Source organism: Nicotiana attenuata, unplaced genomic scaffold, assembly GCF_001879085.1.
Source record: "Nicotiana attenuata strain UT unplaced genomic scaffold, NIATTr2, whole genome shotgun sequence".
Classification (NCBI taxonomy): domain Eukaryota; kingdom Viridiplantae; phylum Streptophyta; class Magnoliopsida; order Solanales; family Solanaceae; genus Nicotiana; species Nicotiana attenuata.
Window position 1 is genome coordinate 133,691 of NW_017671537.1, and position 6,814 is coordinate 140,504.

Below are 6,814 nucleotides of genomic sequence, written 5' to 3' on the forward strand. Positions count from 1 at the left end.
CCGAGCGTCAATCAGGCGAGGCTCGAGTGAAGTTGGAAAATTTAGGAAGAGCCGAAACTTCAGGTTGCTGTCATAACCGCACCTGCGGTTGGTCAGCCGCAGGTGTGAAACCGCAGAAGTGGTAGCACTCTTGCAGATGCGGCCATGGCTGGCCAAGCCAAAACCGCAGAAGCGGCTCCTTAGCCATAGAAGCGCCTGCACAAAAGCGACTTCAAGACCGCAGAAGCGGTCCGAGCTCGCTTGGCCAATTCCGCAGATGCAGCCTTCCTCTCACAGAAGCGGGACCGCAGATGCGGATATCACTGAAGCATTGAGCTTCATTTAATACGGGCTCTAAGTCATTTTGGCCATTTTCACTTACCCATTGGGCGATTTTGGGAGCTTTTGAGAGAGGATTTCCACATACCATGTTGAGGTAAGTTTATCCTCTTTATTTCTAAGTTTAATTCTTGAGTTTTGGGTAGATTAACACATCAAGATTAGGAGAAATCAAGGGGTTAGAGAAAAACCTAGGGTTTTGATGAAACTTAGATTTTACCACGAAATTTGTTATGGAATGGAGTAGAAATCATATATTATTGATCCTTAGGTTATAGAGAACAACTTCCTTCGAAAAATTTTGGAATCCGGGCACATGGGGCCCGGGGTCTAATTTTAGGAAACTTGTGTTAAGGGTTGGGGAATTACTTTAGTAATTAAAATGTGTACTCTTGAGCTTGTATTGACTAGTTCCTACTTCGTTTAATTAGTTTCGGATTGTACGACTCCAAATTGAGGATTTGAGCACGTTCTTGATATTGGAAGTACGCTTTGGAGCGAGGTGAGTCTCCTTTCTAACCTTGTAAGAGGGAATTGTCCCCATAGGTGAATTAATCGAACATATGTGTTGCTATTTGTGAGGGGTACGTACGTACGAGGTGACGAGAGTCCGTGCATAGCTACCATTATGCCTATGTCCGGGTAGTCTAGGACCCAAAAGCATGCTTACTTGTAATGGAGGTGAGTCTCCTTTCTAACCTTGTAAGAGGGAATTGTCCCCATAGGTGAATTAATCGAACATATGTGTTGCTATTTGTGAGGGGTACGTACGTACGAGGTGACGAGAGTCCGTGCATAGCTACCATTATGCCTATGTCCGGGTAGTCTAGGACCCAAAAGCATGCTTACTTGTAGTGGCAAATGATTTTCTAAAAGAGTTAAACTTCATTTTCTTGACTTGTAAAAGAGAAATGTACACCTCCTTGAACCATTGTTTCCTAGATAAAGTCTTGATTGACTGTTTGATTATGTGTTTTTATGTGTAGCTGCGTCGCATGTATGATTCGCGAGCAGGGTGATTGTTTATTTGTATTTGACTGCATCGCATGTATGATTCGCGAGCGGGGTAATAGACGCATCTATGGTTCGCGCCATTCGACCCTGTGGCAGTGCAGATTTTAAATATTGTTAGATCAGGTCGTACGACCTTGGCATGAGTTGCACATGCTTGTATTGCTTGCCTTGAAATTTATTAAAGTTGATATTTTCACTCCCTGACTTGAGAATAGACGTATAATTGATGAAAACAAAATTTGGAAAATTTCCCTTTGAATAAAGGAATTGATTACTTGTTTCATTCTGTTGAATTATAACCATGCTTTATAAAGATCCTGGATTTTATTATATTAATTGTGTATCATTATCGAACGACTAGTAAGTGTCGAAGTCGACCTCTCGTCTCTACTTCTTCGAGGTTAGGCGGGATACATACTGAGTACACGTTGTTTTCGTACTCATGCTACACTTGCTGTGCATTTTTGTTGCACAGGCACATGCATCTCTAGCGGCCTGGTGGGCGTAGCGGCATGGTTGATACAGAGACTTAGGATAGTTGTACTTCTCGAGACGACCCGCAGCCAGCAGAGTCTCCTTCTGATTTTCATATTTACTTTCTGTCCTATTTTGTATTCCGGGCAGTTCTTGTATTAAATTGTATCCTAGAGATAGTTCATGTACTTGTGACACCGGGTTCTGGGACGGTTATGAGATTGTTCAATCTTAAATTTGCTAAAGACTTCATCTTATTTCAGTGAAATTTCATTATTGATTGTTTAATGTATAAAAGGAATGACTTTAATAAGTCCTAAAACGAGAATTTAATTAAATTTCTTGGTGTTGGCTTGCCTGACAGCGTGTTCGGCGCCATCACGACCCTTAGTGGATTTTGGGTCGTGACAACATGGTATCAGAGCACTAAGTTCCCTTAGGTCTCACGAGTCATGAGCAAGTCTAGTAGAGTCTCGTGGATCGGTGCGGAGACGTCTGTACTTATCCTCGGGAGGCTACAAGGCTTTTAGGAGCACTTCCCTTCTTGATTTCCTCATCGTGCGATTTGATTCCTTTGAGGCTTATGCCTTGTTTCCTTCCTAATTAATCTTATGCGATGCGAAGCGCTAGTCATGAATCGGCGAGTGAGTAATTGTAATGGTACTACGAATGTGGTGCGGGATGTTTCTCCTTGCGTTGTTGTTTGAGCTATTGTCATTGCCTTGTAGGATGGTTATTTTGTCGTTCAGCTCAGTAGCTATACTTCTCAGAGCTCTGAGGCTAGGCATAAGTTTCCATGATGCTGATGAACGGTTGTCGCGTAGTATTGATGTGATTGTACGATGCTTGCCTACGTGTCGGGGCAGTGAATGACTTGAAGGGAGGTTTACTCAGCGCATGATTCACAGATTCGGTATTTCATTCCCGGCGGAGGAAAGCAATTGGCCTATGAATGTCCAGATTTGGATCGATGGAGTAACGAGACTTGGTGTCGATGGAATATGTTAAGTTCGCCGATGTTATAGTTTACTTCAATTCGCCCTTGGGGCAGGATATTGTAAGATAGTATTGGAGAAGTGGCTGTTAGAGATCGTAGGGTGCGGTGGTTCAAGATTGGATGTGTATTTCTAATGCTAACGGCTCGAGAAGGTTGATCTTCGGAAAGGTTTAAAAGTTAGTCGCGGCCTGTTGGCTCAAGTGCTGCCCAAGTAGATTTTGATGTAAGGCATTAGCTGAGCAGCAAAGGATGGGGAAGGACGTGTAGGAAGTGTCACGCGGTGGTTAAACTTCTAGAAGGCCAGGTGTAAGAAGTGGAGGTCGAGTAGTTTCTTAAAGAAGTGAGTCTGCCCAAAGTGGGAGAGTGGTAGAGTAGTATGTGGATTCAGTGGCTGGGTCTACGGACTTAATTTGAAATATGGACTATTATTCGGCGGGGGAATTGATATGACGGAAAGGAGCTTCTTGATATGTAGGAGGATACAACATAATTTTGAATTGGAAGATATTGCTGCACATTTAGTTGATGTCCATGAGGAGTGAATGGACTTGTGTAACTAGTGAATGGGCACGAGCTCAGGTGGGTTCTCTCCTATGAGCAGGTCAGCAGTCGCATGGTTGGTGAAGCTCCTGCGAAGGATTCTACCGGCTATCCGGTAAAAGGTCTAATATGTGAATGTTGCTAGAGATTCAGAGTGTTCATGAAATGCTAACGGAGGGATTTCGAGGAATCTGGCAGTTCAATTGCGCAAGGTTATGTCAGTAAAAGATAAAGAATCTTGGTGGGTTCCAAAGTAATGTAATTTTGGCTTCAAGCTAAGTGAGAGAGTCCACTGCCTATGGTTGGATTGCATGGTCGTCTATTTATGAGATTTCCAGTTATTAGTATATTGATGGGTTATTTCAGCTAAGGGAAAAAGAACATAAGAGGTAATTTGAGCAAAGGAATTGCAGAGGGTGTGCTAGGGCTGGCCTCATTGGCTCACGTTCAGATTTAGGGAAGGATTCAGGATTTATGCCTTGTGTAGATGCGGGTTTCAAGGAAAGTGATTCGGCTGGGTGCTTCATCGAGAGGGTATTCATGTGCTAGAAGGTTCATGGAGTTGATTATATTCGGGACCAAGTCAGAGTGGGTGGCTCTCAACTACGCTCCTGGTAGATTCAAAGGTTAAAAATGCGGTGCCTAAGGATTCAAGCCCGCGGTATGTTTAAGGATCGAGTTTGTGAACCGGCTTATGATAAGAGGCTCAGAATGTTCTATGATTTTGACTTGCAGTGTAGCATCGGGAGGAAAAGGAGCAAAGGGACTTCGAATTCGTAGAGGAATTTTTAGAATGGATGTACCCGTCGGGAAACGAATATGCGCACAAGGAAGGTATGAGGTGGTTCGTGGGATTTGAGACAGCATGGTCTCGTGTTTCAAGGCCACTCGGGTTGAGTGCAGTATGTGTCGAATGAAGTTATTATTATTCTAAGGCAATTAAGGATATGGAAGAGGTTGGATTGGTTAGCCATGGTTGAATTGGCATGCTGGTGGCGGTGATCAGTTCCTTCGGCGTGATTAAGTTATGTAGGTGTTTTGTGGGGATACGTGCGAGGCTTGTTGGCCACCATAATTGATTTTATTCGGAAGTATTCTAGTATTGTGGCCTGCTATGTGGAGACGGATCCCGGAAAGAGCTATGGTGGCTTAGGCCACTATTTGAAGAATTGCACCCTCTACGGTTGTAAGAATTTACTTGTTTGTGCTACGGTTCTCTTGGATTGAGTTAAGTAAAAAGTTTCCATGTGACGAAGTGTTTACCATTTTAGAGGCTCGGGATTTGTGACAAAATTCTTATAATATCGCATGCTGGCTTGTTAGGTGCAGTGAGCGGTATGAAATTTGAAAGTGAGGATCAAGGTTGCGACTTGGTGTTGACAGGGATGTCACGAGCTCGGATGAGCATGAAAGAGATTCGAATATTTTGAGTAAGCTGGCATTGTCTTCAGCGTCACCTGATATCGGTGTTTCGTGAGAGACGCTTTGCATCCTGGTTATGGATTCCTGATCGCTTTTCAGCGTTAGTGCGGTCGATGGTATGGATGTGCAGACTTGTTCTATTACGGAGGGTAGTGGGAGCGTGTCCCACGGGAAGATTGTATAAGTGTGGCATGTAGTCACTTGATTGATTGAAGAATGAAACCAAGTATGAAGAATGAGGTGATATTGTTAATTTGAGAACTTATGCCTGGAAGGCACGCAGTTTATTGGGTTATGGACAGTGGAGGATTACTTTGGATTTGATGGCTGCTCTTGTGTGTTATGGGAAAATGGGGGGTTATTATGGACCCAAAAAAGATTATTGGCCAAGTTTGGTACGATTAGAATCGGCTTGAGGTCTGTGAATGGATTTTAATATGATATGGGCTCTATATCAGGCCGAATGTGTTCACTTCAGCGTAGCTCTCCTTATGGAGGAGTATTCGGACGTTGGATGTTATTTCGTCGTCGGCTGTCTCATGGAATGCTATGTTGTGCAGTGTGAGTTGAGAAACGGCTTGGTAAATTTCTTATGTGTTGAGGTTCTACATAGCGATGGTGTTATGTGAACGGGATGGCTCTTTAGTTTCAGAACATTTATCGCACCTCAGTTGTGCTTGAGTTTGTTAGCTTATGGCGCTATATGTCCCCTCAGGGATGGTACTATGCACTTAGCGTGCTTGTGACCGATATTTGGTATTGTGTTGTAATGAGCAATTTAGCTCAATGCGTACCTCCTTATGTGAATTTTATGTATGGATCGGGTGGCATGCCGCCATGAGTATGTTGTTTTGATCGGGTTGCACACCACAACAGTGTGATGATAATTGTGGTCCCGTATATTATATTGTGTGTGTTTTGTTTCCATTCTTGGAGGTGAGTTCATATTAGCTACGTAAGTGGAGTAGTCTCTTTCAGAACTCGTCTTTCTTATGTATCGCCTTCGAGTTGGTAGCCTATTGGCACGTTGTGGCATCATATGAGATTTTTGGTCATGTCTGAGGGTGGCTTGTTTCCTGAGCAGTTCGTACTGGGCGAGATAAGGTTATTCGATCTAGGATCCGTGCAATCGGATTGTGTGAAGTACATTAAAGAGCAGAGATTATTATTTGGTGCAGAATGAGGTAATGTTCTTGTCAGAAGTATAGACTCAATGATTTGTTGACCCGGTAGTTAGTTATGAATTTCTACGCGTCTCCTCCGTCATGGCGGTATTGTAAGAATTGGGGCAAGGCTTATATAAATCATGAGGTACGTTGTGAGCATCAGATTTGGGGAATGTTGGTTATTATGATCAGAAAATGTTATTATGGTCATGTGAATGATGTGGTGCATGGTGAGAATTCAACAAAGGTATGCAGTCATGTTCTGGTGCCTCGTGTAGTGATTGATACGGTGTTCATATATTGGAAGCAGGCCTGACGGGGAATTCCGGATATTGGAGTTGGGTTCTAAGCTTAAATGTTTGAATAAAAGAGAATATCTTCATATTTGATCGAATTATTGTGCTCAACTGAGCTGTGGTAGCACGGGTAGGTGCTTAAGGTGTTTAACTGTGATTGCAAACAACTCCAGCGAAGTTCTTAGCACGGTCGAGGACGAACGTATGTTTAAGTGGGAGAGAATGTAACGACCCGACCGGTCGTTTTGAGCTCTAGCGCGTCGTTTAGCAGTTTGAGGCCATGAGCAGCTTCATTTCAAGTATTATGACTTGTGCGCACGGCCGGAATTGAATTCCGGGAAATTCGGAGTTGATTTGGAAAGAGAAATCTCATTTCGGAAGCATTAAGTTGAGAGGATTGACTAAGATTGGATTTTTGAGTAAACAACCTTGGAATCGGGAATCGAAGGTTCCAGCAGATTCGTATGATTATTTCAGACTTAGGCGTATATCCGGATCGGGTTTTGGAAGACCCGGGATTGTTTCGGCACCTATTATGGAAGTTAGCATTTCTAGAAGAACTTCGTAAGTGTGGGTTGAAGTGCATT